This window comes from Cavia porcellus, unplaced genomic scaffold, assembly GCF_034190915.1.
Source record: "Cavia porcellus strain 051 isolate PalLab524CR breed Dunkin Hartley unplaced genomic scaffold, mCavPor4.1 scaffold_23, whole genome shotgun sequence".
In the NCBI taxonomy this organism is placed as follows: domain Eukaryota; kingdom Metazoa; phylum Chordata; class Mammalia; order Rodentia; family Caviidae; genus Cavia; species Cavia porcellus.
The window spans coordinates 5902605-5919631 of NW_026947506.1; the positions used below are offsets into that span (position 1 = coordinate 5902605).

The following is a 17027-nucleotide window of genomic DNA, read 5'->3' on the forward strand; positions in this document are numbered from 1 at the left end:
TCTGCCACTACAGGAAAAGCACCAGGCAGTGATCTGAAAAGACCCACAGGGACACTCAGAAAATGCTTCCCAGGACCACCGTGGGGGGGAGCTGGGAGCGGGGCAGGTGTGGCTGCTGGACCAAGGGCCAGGCCACCCAGACAGCAGCCAAGGTGAGTGGCTCAGCGATGAGTGTGCAAGAAGGAAGCTTCCTCGGGTACTTGGAGAGGCCCCAGAAGACACCAGGCATGGGCGCCGATTCAAGGCTGGTAAGGACCCTGTCTCACCGCCAGTCCTCCAGACTACCTGCTGACACAGGGCACCAAGGCCACGGTGACCAGTAGGCGGCCACAGATCACACTCAGACAGGCGTAGCTGCCTTATCTCTGTTGGGGGGGTGGCTCTGAGGCCCCAGGACACCCCATCCTGGCCGCATCCGGGCCATCACTAGAATCTGCAGTCCACTGAGGGCAGGTGCCAATGTGCAAGGTTCAGAGTGAAAACCATAGGGGGGATTGAGGGTGCCAGGTTCCATGTGGACTGGGTTGAGACAACAGTCTGGGTACCTGGAGCTCTGTCAGAGAGAGCTGAGGGCACCCCCAGAACCCTCCACAACACCACAGCCTCACTCACAGAAAAGCCTGAATCTGGGGGATCTAACAGACAGAGCTGCAGCCAGAGCCTGGCACCTCCTGAGGACTCAGGGTCTGGTCCATGATGTTCTCAGAGACTGTGACCCAGCACTGAGAGAACCACACCAGACCACAGAGCTCCAGAGGACATTGTGAGCACTGAGCTCTGGGCGAGTGGCCCAAGAGGGCCTGGAAGGGGCCAAGGAACAGGGCAGGAACATGGGATCCAGATGCCCAGGAACCAGCCCAGCACATAGCACAGCCCCTCATCACAAATGCCAGGGGCTGGGCACATTACTGATGTGCTCTAGCTTTGGTCATCTGGACCTGCCCCAGGCCCCCCGGCAGTGGACACCACCTGACAGAGCCAGGAGACCAGGCTGAACAGGCCCAGCCAGCTGCCCGCAGGCCCTACTCCTAGGCTCCACAGAAATGCAATCCTCGGTCCTGTGACCAAAGGAGGCCCTGTCCATCCCTCACAGAGCAGGGGACGCAGGCAGGAGTACCTCAGAGCCCAGCCAGGACAAGGGCACACAGATGCCTCTGGGAGTGTGACAAGGAGGGGACAGCTCCGTGGGCCCATCAGGAATGGATGTCTGCACCCAGGGACAGCTGAGGGGCAGCAGCATCGTCCTTCCTTCCTTGACAAAGACACACCAGGCATCTGGTGACAAGCGAGCCCTCCCAGAGGAGAAGCAACAACACGCACTCGTCCCCAGCACACAAGGCATACCACACAGCACTCCGCTGTGCTATTTAAGAGTGTGAGAGCTCGGGACCCAAGAAAAAGCCCCCTGAATAAGAGACGCCCTGGCCACTTAGAAGTGTCGGTTACTCACTAGTGCTCTATTCTTGGCTTCCTTTTCCAGCTATTCTGTCTCCTGGGGCAGACAGTAAGCTCTGTGAGGACAGTGACCTTGATGGTCATCCCCTGGGAATGCCTGGAGTCATAAGCAGAGTTTGGCATGTACACATACACAGCACACATGTACTGGATGCATACAAGGGTGTGCAGGTGTGCACTTCTGGGCTCTGAGGCTCCCAGCATAGCACACCACAAGGATTGAAATGTCTGTTCAAAGGCCTCCTTGGCTGCTTCCATCCCCTGCACAGGACCCTGGTGACGGTTTACACCTGGGGCTGCAGCCCCCTCTTTGCTGCTGGTGATGTGGGACAAGACCACCACTATGTGCAGAGCTCAGGGTCAGCGGGTCCGAGTATGCTGCCACGATGCTGGGTGCAGCCAGTGAGCTGGCGGGGGAACCCTAGTCCGCAGCCTAACACAGGGGCGACTCCAAGCCAGGAGCCACAAGGCAGAACAGAGAGGGGCTCCACGCTGCTCCCTATTGATCACCACAAATGCATTTCTTTGTGGAAAGGAACAAACTGCTCCACAGTGTGCCTGGCCAAGGCTGCTCCAGTGTGGCCACCTGGTGCCACAGGGACACTACTGACCATGCTTGCAAGTCCCTCCGACCTCTCCCTGCCACTGCTCCACAACCTGCACACTTGTCTGTCGGCACCCGGCAGCTCTGGCACAGGCCAGAGACTCCCTAATACCCTAATTCGGACAGTGGTAAAGGCAGAGAATGGTGATGCGGAGATTAAAACTATGATGTCAGCTCCCAGATCGCAATCCACTTAGCTGCCTTTGTAGTGCGTCTCAAGGACTATTATTTAAAACCACTTACTGCGTTCGGGAAACTGTTCTGATACGATCCTGACCGCTCGCCCTTGCTCCTGCGTGCGACAAGAATTCCGGGAAGCCAGCCCAGCTCACTTAGGTGGCGGACATTACACATACAAAGGCTCAACACTAACAAGTCTTTGGGAACCCTGTGTGCTATGCAAATATTTAAATGAATCCAAGCATGAGGATGCAGAACAGAACCCCGTGACTGGCAGCGCGGTATCAGGAAAAGGCAACTGAGTTTATTTTCACAGGCCACTGGTGTGTAACTGGCACACTGTAAATCCCACTTACTGCAACATAAAACCCTCAAAGCATGCTGGATGCATGGGTCGCCACCAACTAGGGAGCCTGTCCACCATGGCTTTCTGGTGTCCCCTGGTGGTCTTTCCTGGCCACGTCTCCCTCTCCGGGACCAGGTACTCAGGCAACCACTAGCCCACAACCTGTCAGTACGCATTAGTGTGTGTACTGCAAACATGGGGCCCACACTGGACTGTCCTCTTTCACCCCTAGTTATCTGGAATCCACCCCTGCCATCACTCACACAGTACCGGATCCCCTGTCACTGCTGGGTAGTACTCATCACCTAGGCTCAGCATGGCGTGTTCATCCAGTCCCCTGCTCTTGGATGGAAACCTCAGCTGTTTCCCATGTGAGATCACTGAGAGCCAAGCAGCTACTCAGTGTCCCTGCTCCCCTGGGGCAAATGCCCAGAGGCAGAGAAAGCAGGCTGCATTTTCTAAGAAACAGCCAAACTCTTCTGCAAAGTGCTGGATGGTTTTACGATCCCTCCAGCTGCTGTCAGATTTCGGGCATTTCACGACCTCCCGAGTGTCCTTCCTGGTGTCAGCTGTTCTAACAGCACAGCACCTTGCATTTCCCTCGCTAATAACAAACGCCGTCCCATGCGCCCCACGGCCTCCCATGAATTCTGAGACTCAGTGTCTCTTCGACTATGAGGAGTGAAATTTAAGTTTTTAAATTTTTTAGAGTGAAAGACACATTGGCACAAATCCCCCTCACTTCACATACACTTATGCCATGGTCTTCTACTTTCTGAAGCCCTCTGCAAGCTCTTGTTTGTGTCTTCCTGAGCACATACAGATAGACGTAGGGTGTAGGTAAGTGGGTAGACTCAGACATAATTGAGATTTGCACAAATTACTAAAAATCTGTCAGTTCACAATATTCACAAATATGTATATAATATTCACATAATATTCACAAATATGTATATTGTATTAACATTTTAAAATTAAAACTAAAATTATTCACTGCCTTACTTCAAGGAAATTTAATGTCTCCACCCCCACCCCTTTCAAAAAAAAAACCCCACTAAATACCTGTGCTAAGCGCCATCCAGTGGAAAAGCAGGCTCACAAAAACACGACATGACACTGTCTCCTCATCCGGATCTGGCACCTGCAGACTCTGGCTTTCCCCCAAAGTCAAAATGATCGTAAAAGGTAAATGTTCTCAGATGGATTCAGGACTTAACTGTGCAACTAAAGACACTCACGACAAGACATCCAGAGCTGCTTCGGAAAGCGGCAGGGATGATGGGAGTAAGTCTGTGTGACGTGAGCGGGGGAATGCGAGGGGGATTCGTGGCAATGTGTCCTTCACTGCTAAACGGTTTTCACTTGAACATTCGCAGTGTTTTTGATCATGCCTCGTATCCCACTCGTTTCATTTTGTCATTTGTTGTTACTGAGTCTTAAAGACTTAGTTATTCCTTTGTAAGATAGAGACAATTTGTAAATATTTCCTTTCCATCTGTGGCTTTTTATTTTCTTAATAGTGTCTTCCAAAGAGCAAAAGTTCTTAATTATAATGAAAGCTAGTCTACCGATCTGTTTATTTTTGGTGTCATATCTAACCAAGCATTGCTGAAGATAAAGTTCTACTGTGCTTGCTACTAACACTGTTGGATTTTACGTTTTCCAGGACAGACAGACAGACAAGTTAAGGCAATGGAAACATACTTTGTACACACGTACTTGATTGCTCTAGCACCATGTGGTAAAAAGACTCTTCCTTCTTCAACTGCTGCCTTTATGACTCTGTCGAGAATGCCCTGTCCTGCAGAGGGAGCCTGCTTTCACACTACCTATTCTGTTCCTGGAACTGCTTGTCTACGTTTCCCTCAAAGCCACACTGCCCTGACTGGCACGGGTGTTTGATGTTTTGCAGCCATGTAGCCTTGGTCCTCCAAGTTTATCCTTCCTGTTCCACACTGCTCTGGCTATTCTAGTAGAATAGCCACAGGACTAAAATCAGCTTGCCAATGTCTACTCCTCTGCCAGAAAGAAACAGAAAGAGTGAGGGGGGAATGTTTATTAGGACTGATGGAGACTGTAGATTAGCTGGAGAAGTGACTTTTTTTTTTGTCTTTTTCATTTTTATCGGTACCAGGGATCGAACTCACGACCGCCTGCTTGCAAGGCAGGTGCTTATGCCGCTGAGCTAATCCCCAGCCCAAGAAGTGACATTTTTGACAGCAAGAGTCCTCTGATTGGTGAACACGGATGTCTCCAGGGTTCCGCCACCTTGTGTTTCTCAAAGCAAGGCTCTACAGTCTCCACTGTAGCTTTGGGTCTCGTTGGGTTTTGCTAATCTGATCCTGAAACAATTCACACTTTCATGCTAGTCAAAGCAGTACTGTTCATTTCTATTTCAGCTGTCCATTGCTAGCACATAGGTGCAAGAGATTTTTGTGCATTCATTTTTATATTGCAGGGCCATTAAGCTTATTTGTTAGTGCTAGCATCTTTGTCAGACAGTGATAGACAGTGTCAGCCATTGATAGACAGAAACCTCCACAAACTGTGAGCCAAATACACCTTTCCCTTTCTCTTTTTTGTCAGACAGTGAATTTTGCACATGCATAATCCTATGCTCAGGAAATTGAAACTCTTAGATTTTCCCTTCCAATCTAGGTGTCTTTTATTTCTTTTTCTTGCCCAGCTGCACTTCCTAAAACTTCAGGCATAATGTTGAATCGGTGGGGGAAGTGACTGCCCTCTCTTTCCCTGATTTTAGCAAAAACATTTAGTTTTCACCATGAACTATCATGTTAGTTTGGGCTATTCATAAACACCCTTTATGAGGGTGAAGAAATTCCCTTACAACCCTAGTTTGTGACAGTTTTAACAAAATGGAACATTGGATCTCTTCCTGTATTTAACATAATCATACGTGTTTTCTTTTTAAGTCTGTGGTGGTGGTGAATTCCATCGATTCTTGAGTAAGTCACCCTTGGATCAACGGACTAAGACTTGTCTGGTCAGATTGAAGCACCCTGTGTATAAACTGTTGCTGATGAGGTTTTGGGGTAACTGTGTTTAAAAGCAGTATCAGCTTAGTGTTTCTATAATGTTTTGGCCAATTTCAGTACGAGGATAACACTGGTCTCATACGATGAGCTGGAAAGCTTCACTTTTCAATTTTCTGGAAGAGTACGCGTGACATTGGTAATATATCCTCCTTAAATACTAGGTAATACATCTTTCCTAAATGGAATAGAATCATTTGGATATGCACTTTTCTTTCTCAAAGATCTGTAAATGAACAACTTGATTTCCTTAAAAGGTATATGAGTAGGCAAGCTTTTTATTTGTTTCTACATGTGCTTTTACAGTCTGCCTCTTTCAAGGAATGAGTCCATTGCAGCTTAGTTGTCAAAAGACAGAGTTATGGTTTGCATCCAGAAGTCCCCAAAGTCTCATGCAGTCACATGGGTTTTTCCTTTGGACACAGCTGAATGCACAGTGTGTGGCTATTCACAGTGCAATACTGGGGTTCAGGATGCTGGGATTAAGGGTGGGTGATTCCTGCATTAGTCCCCTGACAGGACTGGCACCATCCTAATCCCAGGAGACTGGATCCAATATAAAGAACAGACAGAGGTTCTTCCCCTCTCCCCTCCCTCTTGTTGCTTTTTCTGTCTTCCACTGTCATGAGCCGTTGCCCCTCTGCCACATGCTACCCTGCCTTGGAGCCAGCCAATGACAAACAGAAACCTCCACAAACCGTGAGCTAAATATACCTTTGCCTTCTAACTTTGGGTGTTGGGTATTTTCTCTCAGCAACAAGAGAAAAGTGAACTAGACAGACAGAATGTAGAGTCTCTATTTTCTTGGTTTTTCGGGTCTCCCACATCTGTAGTGACGCCAACTTTCTCACTCCTGACCTCGGTCATTTGTGTCTTCTCTCTCCTTTCATTGTTGTTTGCTTGTTTCCACATCAGTCTGCCTGGAGGTTTCTCAGCTTAGCTTCATGAGCCAGACTGTGGTTTTATATAGTTTCTCTATGGTCTTTCTCGTCTCCAGCTGATCATTTTCCACCAATCTTTGTCATTATATTTTGTCCACTTCCTTCTGGATGTCATCAGTTTGCCCAGCCTCTTAGATGGAGTGGAAGTGACTCTTGTGAGAACGTTCTGCTTCTCTAACATGTAACGGAGATTACAGTCACATGGTCCCAGCTTTCCTCATCTTTGGTGACTGTCTAGCTAAACAGTCTGTATGAACCTCAGTTCTCCCACCGAAAAAAACGAAACCCCAAATACCTGCTTTATAAGGCTGTCATGACACTCCAGTGGGATCAGACTTTAACCACTAAGCCAAATGCTGGCACACAGTGAATGCTCAAAAAGTGCTTCTTCCTTTCCCAGCTCGGCGGCAAGCACCCACCCCATTACCCCTCGGGTGACCACCGAGCACATGGTGGGGGACCTACAGGCACAAAGCACAGCTGAAGGGTCCAGCAGGTGGGATCCAGGTAAGAGAAGCAAACAGGCACAGTGGCACAGTCCCACGCCCAGCAGGGAGGGAAGAGCTGCAGAAACGAGGAACACGAGTGCTGCCTTCTGACACCCTGCTTCCCAGGAACAACGGAGGAGAGGCGTCCTTCAGCTCCTTCAGCTCTACCATCGGCCCTGGAGCCTCGTGCTCACACGGTCTCAGAAACACAGGTCTGCAAGGGTTTCCATAGGAACCAAGCTCAGGCCCAGGCAGACCTCTGTGACCTCAGGGAAGTCACTGAATCTCCCAGAGGTTCAACTGCACCACTGGCAAATTGAGGTTGGTGAGAGCTCCAAGCAGTGGGCAAGCACTTTCTGGAACTTTCTGTGTGCTAAGTGCCAACTCAGCGCCAGCTCTTTGGAATCTCAGGGAAGCCTGTGATATCAATGCCAGCAGACAACCAGAGACGCACACACTGAGAACAGGGTGTTTGAAATACATGGTGAATGTTTACATTCTTTTTTTTCTTAATGTGCACTAGTGACATTCTCCTCACTACAAACACCTTTATCCCATCCTTGCCACTTCCTGAAGCAACTCTGCAGCAACTCTGGGGCGAGCGTCTTCACAGAGTGGAATAAAAAATACAGAGGACGCTGCTGCTGAGCGTCCCTCCCCAGACAGGTGGGCTGCCCGAAACACGATGGTATGGCATTAGGAATCTGAGCACTGTCCTTAAGGAGTCCTTGCAAGGTCCCAGCAGAGCAGCGACCCTAAGCAAGGTGACTTTGGTGGCACAGTGAGGGATGATGTTCTTCTATTTTTTTTTTTTAATCGGTACTAGAAATCGAACTCACCACTGCATGCTTGCAAGGCAGGCACTTATGCTGCTAAACTAAATTCCCAGCCCCACAGTGAGGGATGAATGGCTGCCTTCCAAAAGGTGCAACACACAAGTGCACACTCACACAAATGCACACTCACACCCCCACACTAGAGCTACTCACTCTTCACCCGTGGACCAAAGGTGGAACGACCACAGTGTCTATGGGAGAATAAGTAGATGATAAAATAGAGGAAGAGCACACAGCCCTGAAAGGCAGGGACTTCTGACAGGAACTATGACACAGGTGAAGCCTGAGGACATCGCACTCAGTGGAACCAGCCAGTCTCAAGGGACCAACATGAGGAACCCGGAAGAGCAAGGCTCCGGAGGTGTCCGATGAGAACCATGGCACAGCAATGCAAGTGCCCTGAATGCCGCCGAGTGGCTCGCCAGCACGGTCAGCCAGGTCTGTGTCCCAGCACGCAGGCAGAACCTACCCACACCCTGGTCCATCTAGGACCCACGCTGAGGATGGGCCGCAGCCCCTCAACTCATGTGCCCGCCCCCGCCAGAAGGAGCTCAAGTTTGAGGCCTGGGTGTACAACTTAGGGACATCCTTGTCTCAAAATAAAAAAGTTTCCTGAAAAACAAAAAAGGGGGCTAAGGATGTGGCCCAGTGTGAAGACACAGTTCCACCACCAGCAGAAGAAAATTGTGTCACAAAACAGCAGAGGGGCCAGACCCTGCTTCTGTCTCTGAACAGCTCTTTCCAGAAGAGTGGGCGGCCCTGGGGAGGACCCCAGGAGAAAACTAAAAGGGCTGGGACAGGTGAGCACCACAGCCACCACGCCAGGTGGGCCAGAAAGGAGACAGGATGCTGCCCACGCAGGTACAACCATGTCTGCTGTGACCCTGCTTGGTTTAGCTCTGAAATGCGCCCCAAAAGGCTGTGTCCAGCAGCTGGGGCTAGTTGGAGGTGATGGCAGAAGGGAGTTTGTATAAATATGAATGTACATGCTAAGTGCTGATTAAAGAGAAATAGATATATGCACACACACGCAGACATATGTGTCTCAAGTAAACTGTGAAACTCACATTTTAGTTGGGGAAAATACAGACATCGAGAATTAAGTAATTAGGAATAAATCAATGGAAAGCCTGAGGAAGCAGGGGGTGAAGGGCATCTGAGGTGGAGGTCCCAGGTGGGGGGCCACCCAGGCACAGGCTGTGCCTGGCCACTGTAGGAGGGGTGAGGCCAGGACGGGGCAGATGGATCAGAGAAGGCAGCGGGGCGGCCAGGAGGATTTCTCCTCCGCTCGGCTTCCCGACCACCGCACCACCAGCATGCAAGCAGCTCTCCTGGTCCCAGCCCACCACCCTGCAACTGACCATGTGAGGATTGAATTCTCGTGAGCCCAAATAAGCCTCTTCTCCTTCAAGCTGTGGGTGGGGGCACTGTGCCTCAGTGACAACAAAAGGGACTGAGACACCTCTCTAAGGCTCACTCAGCCAAGCAGCGTCAGCAGGGACACACTGGCCACAGCCAGGAAGGAAAACTTGCGAAGCAAAGGCCATGCCCTGCTCCTGTCTGAAAGCTGCCAGGTGGACAGGCACCCCAGCAGTGTCTCTGGGACCCAGCATGACTCCCTGGGGAACCTCGGGGAATTCTGCTGCAGGGCAGCATGGCTTGTCCTGACTCCCTCTGGTGCGTGGGGTCACGCAGATCTGGGGAAGGAGGGCTCGCAGGAGGGAGACATCTAGGGCACCCACCTCCATCATGGGAGACACTGTGGTGTGCAGGGAGGAGACAATGGGTCTGCACCGCTATTCTGCAGGCCCGGCTGCCTGTGTGGCGAGCAGGCAAGCTCCACCCTCCCGTCTCCCTGCAGTGCAGCCCTGGCGCCCTGGGACCTGCCAGAGAGGCAAGGGAACCTCAGAGCTAATGAACTTTCATCTTCTGGCGAACGCTGCAATTAACATACCCACAGTACAGTTGCTTTGTAATTAGATTGAGGAACAAAACCCAAAACATTCATCGGGAAAGTTATTGTCAAACTTCTTTCAGAGGTTTCCTAGCAATTAACTCACTTGCCCATTTTATCCGAAAAAGTATTTATTGCTTCAATTGAAACTAATGCCTTAATGGCACGATGTGTGTTATTAACGAGATCCTTGCCATCAGGGTTGAGTCTTCTAGTCAGCTGTGCTAGGGCTGGAGAGGAGACGCTGTTTACCAGGAGCCCTGATTTAAACAGCGTATGTCAACTGGCTGGGGGTGCTCGCCTGGGACCCCAGCACTCTGGGAGGCTGAGGCAGGAAGATCGCAACTCTGAGCCCAGCCTGGCAAGGTAGTGACTTAGTGAGAAAAATGGGAAAAAAGAGAGCTTAGCCCAGTGTGGAGGTGCTGGGTTCAAGTCCGAGAAGTGCAAGGACAAAACGCTGTCCTAAGGATTCTCTTCCTACCAGGGGGTGTAGGTTCAGGAAGGTCAGCATGAGGCCTGGCAGTTACTGTGTGGAGCAGGATTGGCTGGGCGACACTGCCCACTGCATCTCCATGAGCACAGAGCACCAGGTGGAGCCCTTCGAGCATCAGTCATCAACCCGCACTGACCATGCTGGGCAGGGAGGATTATTCTATTATTTTTCCCCAGAGAGGTCGAATTGTATTTCCAGCGTCACACAGTTACACAGGCAGATCTGGGACTCGGCCTAATGAGGTGGATCCAGAGCTGTTATGGCTTGGGTCTAGATGTCCCCAGACCTCACACAGTCACAAACAGGTCTTTCAAAGGCAGCTGGATCTGGAGTATGTGATGCTGGGATGCAGGGTGGGTGATTACTGAATAAGCCCGCTGATCCGGTTAGCACCCACCCTAAGCCCTGTAGTCTAGAGGGAATATAAAAGGGGCAGAAGGCGGCTGCCAAAGTCCTGTGCTTGACTGCTCTGCTGCCTTCTTGCCTGACAGAGCTGTGTCCCCTCTGTAATGCCCGTCTGCCCTGTGCCACCCAGCCTTGGAGCCAGCCGACTGTGGACCAAAACTCTACAAACCGTGAGCTAAACAAACCTCTTCTCCCTTAACTTGTGGGCGTTGAATACTTTATTTCAGCAATGAGGAAAGTCACTGCTAACCTCACAGACCATCCTCAGCCACAGGGGCCAGCAGCCACATCTGTCCACTGAGATTCTCCCAAGGCTGCCCACACCTGCACCACTGCGTGAGAGAAAAACGACAATCACCGGACACAAAGCTCAAAAGCCACAAGAAACTGAGCCACCAGCACAGCGTTCCTAACAGGGACCCAGAGTGTCCGCTCGCGTGCGCACGGCACACCCATCAGCTTGCGGTGCAGGGAGCACCACACCGCTGCACCGCATCCGCTCTGCTGCTGCTGCTGCTTTGGAGCCACTGCCCCCATTGCTGTCCCGTGTGTTTAACCACCTTTCCAGGCACGGACACCAAGGCTGCTGCCCCTCGCTACTGTTACCGATAATGCCACAATAAATCCTTGTGCAGGGAAACACTTCAAAAGTCAACAACTGGGATCTCATCTTATTAGACAGCTTTGGCACATCAAGAGAAATCACCAGCAGAGTGAAGAGACAACCCACAGTGTGGGGGAAAATTTTAGTCAGTCTTACCTCAGACAAAGGACTTCTATCCAGAACATACAAAGAATTGAAAAAACTTGGACCCCTCCCTGCAAATCCAAAGACCCAATCCATAAATGGGCATCTGAGATGAACACACACGTCTCAGATGAAGAAATATAGACAGAAAGTAAATGCATGAAAAAATGTTCAACATCAGTGGACATTTGAGAGATGCAAATTAAAACAACACTGAGATTCCACCTCACTCTAGAAACAATGGCTACCATCAAGACATCAACCAATACCAAATGCTGGAGGGGCTGTGGGGAAAAAGAAACCCTTCTCCACTGTTGGTGGGAGTGTAGACTGGTGCAACCACTGTGGAAATCAGTATGTAGAGTCCTCAAAAAGCTAGGATTAGAGGTCCCATTCTACTCAGCTACTCTCCATCTGAGTATCTTCTCTAAAGAATTAAAAATATCATATCACAGCATTATATGTGCACCCATGTTTATAGCAGCACGATTTGTAACTGCTAAATCTTGGAAACAACCCAAATGGATAAAAAAGATGTGATACTTCTATACAATGGAGTATTTCTCAACTATAAAGAGGAATAAACTTGAGGCTTTTATAGGTAAATGAATGCAACTTGAGACCACACTTCTAAGTGAAATAAATCAGACCAGCACGTGTAAACAGCATATTGTCTACCTAGTGTGAGAAACTGAAATAGAAAATAAGGTCTAGAATGTACAATAGATATTGTGAGATGGGAAGTAAATGCTTAAAAGGAAAAAGGGAGGGCAAACGAGGAAAGAAAGGAAGGGGAAAGATAGAAAAATGTGTGGTAGCTGTATTATCACTCCCTCCTAATTCACTGAAAAGGAGGCTCGTTCCAATATCACTGTGACTAATCTGAAGATAACAATATGTATTGTACTAACTATTGTTGTTCTATTATTTTCTTGTGAAATTCTCCTTTACCTTTTTTCAATAAAATCAAAAATAAAATTTAAAGAGACTTGTGCATTAAGGAAGATTTTATCCATGGAGTCTGCTGAGAGCCCGGGCAATGGGAGTCAGTACTGATGGAGGCCTAAAAGGAAAGTGATTAGGACTCAGGGCCTCAGAGTGAGCTTGCTGTTGAGAGGCTGGACTTGGTTGGACGAGGCCAATCCCTGTGGGCGTGGCCAGTGTTTAATCTCCCTCCCACGATCCTCCCTTCCCTCGCTGCTTCCTGTCCAACCTCATCAGTCATCAGTAAAATGTAAATTAAAATCAGAGTAAGAGAGTGCAAATTAAAATCAGAGTAAGAGAGTGCTTTGCATAAGAAACCCAAAAGTCCTGGCAATTTCAGGTGTGGGTGAAGCTGGGGCACTGAGAGAATTCACACACATGATGGACAGGCAGGAGCACGTCCATCTGCCAATGACCTTATTAGGCTAAGAAAGTGGTACCCACACTGAACCAGGCATCTAGCAATTCCACTCCTCAGAACAGAGCCCCCAAAACTCTCACACACAAACACCAAAGGAAAAAAAATACAAAGATGCCCTCACTCTCAGTAATTATAAAGCCCAGGAAACAGCCCAGATGCCCATTCACGCCCAGACAGGTAAAGAACTAGACAGACTAGAGCAATACAAATGATGTGAGCATTCGCATGAGGTCAGTGACCCCTCAATCTCAGGCCCAGTGGACAGAAAGAAGTCACAGAAATACGTGGACACATGGCTCCACACATACAAGCCACAAGGAGCCCCACAGAGGGATGTGAACTTTAGGGTCCACTAAGTCTCAGCACAGCCAGGGACCGGACAGCACACAGCAAGACAGAGGCCGAGATGTCCTCCTTGCCCCGGGAGGAAGCGGGCAGAGAGGGGTGCGTCAGGCTCCTTGGCGGTTCTACAGCTGCTGTGGGCTGTGGACACCGACTTACGTTCTCTGACCTGGGCAGAGGCATCGCCACTTTCCTTTTTAAAGAATAAATTTAAAATCAGCAGACCTAGGGCCTGGGTTCTCATGCACAGTGCTGAGGGTTTGTTTCCTTGGAATCCCAGCTGCCAATCCATCCAGACCTACAAGCTGGACCAGAGGCCGAGATGGATGGATTGCACTGGGAATGCTTCAAAGAAAAGAGTTCCTGAGCCCTGGCTTCCAATCCCAGCCCTAGCAACTTTATCCAAGTTCCTCCAGCCCTCGGTTTCTTGATGTAAACCAAGTGCCTATAAAACACATGGTGCGACGGCCTCGGACTCGGTGTCCACCTGATGAATGAATGAGTCAGTGGTGGCTAAGATTCCACCACAGCTGCACCCGCACCCAGACTGATTCGCCAGGGGAAGCTGGGACACAGCTCCCAGCACCCACCCCAACCCACATGCGCGCAAACATCCCAGCATTCGAAGGGAAACACAGAAAGTTTTCTGTTCCGTTGGATCCAAACTTTTGATATTTTAATGTTACAGATTTTCTCTCCCAAATGTCAGTTTCTCTCTTGTTTTTCCTTTTGCTGTCACAACAAGCACACAGGCATTTTCCATGGAATTTTACCAAGCGGCATGTTGCATACTTTGTAAACCATATGCCTGGATCTCTTCTCCCACCCTTCATTAGTCGGCTTTCCAGCCCGTAAAGGAATACCTGCAACAACTGACTCATATTGAAAGGTTTCTTTCTGCTCACAGTTCTGGAGGTTTGGGCCCAAAATCAGGTGGCCTCACTGCTGTGAGCCTCTGGCAGGGGTGGTACATTACGGTGGGAGTATAGGGCCAAGCTCCAGTGACATCAGAACCTCCTACCAGGTCCCACCTCCTAAAGACCCCAGCAGCTCACCACGGCACCATGCTGGGGCCGGGACCTTTGGGGGACATCTAACATCTGTAGCATGCCTGTGATGGTTCAGACCTCCAAAACGCCACACACACACAGCCCAATGTGCTCGGGGGTGACTGGATTATCCTGGCTTATCCTGACTTGCTATCAGGAGGTGGGGTCTGGTTGGAAGAGGCAGCTTGCTGGAGGCATGGCCTGCAAGGATGGATCTCCTTCAGCTCCGCCTGGCTCTCTGCTTCCTGTCCACCGTGAGGTGAGCAGCTCACCAGCACCTGCCCTGCTGCATGGCACACTGTTCTGCCTTTGAGCTGGCCAAAGATGCCTAAAACATGAGCCCCAATAACATGGGCCTCCACTTCCTAAAGTGTAGGTGTTGGGAATTTTGTCCCAGTGATGGGGAAAGTGACAAACACCCTCTGCAGAATTCTGTCTGGGAGCCCGGTGTCATTTTCTCTCTGGTCTCTGCCTCTTCCTTGTTTGGTTTCGGGTTTCCTGAGACAGGGTGTCACTCTGTAGCCCAAGCTGGCTCCAAACTCATGATCCTCCTGCCTGGTGCTCTCAAATGCCTAGTCCCAGGTTCCACTCAGGCAAGAACCCTCCTGGGTTTAAAGGGGAGCAAGTGAAGAAGAACCAAGCTGCACCCCGCCGAGGGGGCGCCCAGTGTGTGATGTTCACTGAAGCAACGGACCACTGGTCCAGGCCACGCCAAGCCCATTCTAAGCCACCCTTCCTCCTCCCTGTCATCGCTTTTCCTGGCTGGGGACAGGAGAGGAAGCTTCAGCTTAGCCAGCCCCAAAGGCAAGAAACAGAATGGTGCTTGGGGTGGGCGCACAGGACTCATAAAGTCCAACAGAATGTCTCTGAGCCTCACTTCTTTTGTTTGTAAAATACAGCAATCAGCCGACCTCGGGACTCTGGGTACCTTCAGTGTGATGATGCGGATGAGGACACTTACAGACCAGCATCAGGACACCTCAGTCCACCTCTGAACCAGTTCTGTCTGACTTTTCAAGGAACAGAAGTCTTCACCCTCCATTGGCTATTTAACTGGGCTCATGTGCAGGCAGTGCCGCAGGGGTGGGCAGGAGGGACTCTGGGGAGCCCACAGGCACTGTGTGTCTTACAGTGTGGTGCCCCCCACAGCGTTCCCATGGTGAGCTCTCTAGGGACACATGGGCTTCAGCTGCCTTCGTTCCTCTAGCACACAGCACAAGGGACAGTGTGAAGGGCAGGGTGGCACAGGCAATAGGTGCTGGGATGATTAGCATCTTGCAGTGAATGTTTGAAGCACAACCCAGCTTCAAAGACGGTCAACGCAGGAAACCAGAGACCAGGGTGGGCAAAGGCAGGAGGTCCTGCCCAGACCACAGGACAAGTGCTGTGCCCTTAGAGAGGGAGCCAAGCAGGGAGTCAGCACCCTGGACAGCTCCACAGCTTCGAACCAGAACCAGGCAGGCATCAGTTTCCAGCTCCCTGCTCACCTCCACCCAGCACCTCCCCAGCACCTCCCCTGTAGCTGCTCAGGAGACCATCACAGGAATTCCGGGCATCCAGGAACTCTCTAAACAAAGAAGAAAGCTACCAGGCTCCTAGAATCATATCCTCCCCTTTTTCCCCCTCTCTCTTTTTAGTCTTCTGGGAGAACTGATTAGAATGCCCTGGTCTGTGAGTTTGGTCATTCACCCGGGGAACCAGACACAGTACCATGGTGGCAGGAAACACAAGCCCTCCATCCTCAAGCTGGCTGCAAGACGCCAGACCTGCAGGACAGGTGGGGGCCAGGGTGCCTCCTGATCACTGAGGGCACAGTAAAAAGAAAGTGGAGTTGGAGAAGTTTGGCCAGGCATCGAGAGTATGCAGGAGTCACAGGAGCCACACAGGGCCAGAAGGCCGCAGTGCTGGCCCCTGAAGACCACCACATCCGTGGCCAGGACAGAGGACAGCACCTGCACCTGGAGAAGCAGGACAGGAAGGGCCACACGCACAGCGCCACAGGGGACCCCAGCCCTGCAGTGTCCACGCAGAGCAGGGCACAGCCCAGAACACGCTGCAGCTCTCGAGGGAAGGGCCGGTCCCTCAGACACCGTGTCACCTTGGGGCTGTCCCAAGGTCCCCAATTCTTCTGCCAGGAGGTAGGTGAGAGAGAGGCTGGTCCTGGACAGAGCCCAGTGGGGTCCCCGGAGCCTCGGCCACCCTGTTCTAGGTCCTTCCTCATCTTTATTTTGGTACAGTCACTGTTTGCTCTTGCAATTCTTCCTGGAAGGCACCAAGCAGCATATTTGCTCAAGAGCGGAGGACGGCATCTCAGTCTCAGGGAAGCAGAGTATTTAGGCAAATGCAAACATATGCTGGTTCTTTTTTTAGTACATTCTTGGCAAAGGCATTATTTTACCAGGAGACAAAACGGGACTTCTAAGGGTTCACCCCATTCCACGCTGGCCCTTGCAAAGGGGCTGCCGGTCCTCGTCCATCCCCTCAGCCTTGGACACACCGGGTGGCCATGGTTACCGAGCGGTAACCCAGGGACCCCAGGAGAGAAACCTGTCATCAAGACTGGGGGTCACACTCATCTGTACACCTGTAAAACTGCACAGACATAAAACCACATGATGGTGTGCATGAACAGGCAGAGGAGGAACAGAACTGTAGGCTGGGCCCACATCAAACCCCGGCCATGACTCTACTAGACTTATACACAGTACCCACCTCAGGGAACTGGGCT

At 50.7% G+C, this 17027-nt stretch overlaps 1 protein-coding gene across 5 annotated transcripts in view; it reads right to left on the reverse strand.

Annotated features, from left to right (window-relative positions):
* The window catches only part of LOC100724914 (glutamate receptor ionotropic, delta-1), a 580436-nt gene that overhangs the window by 461171 nt on the left and 102238 nt on the right, over nucleotides 1-17027 (reverse strand). The window lies entirely within an intron of this gene.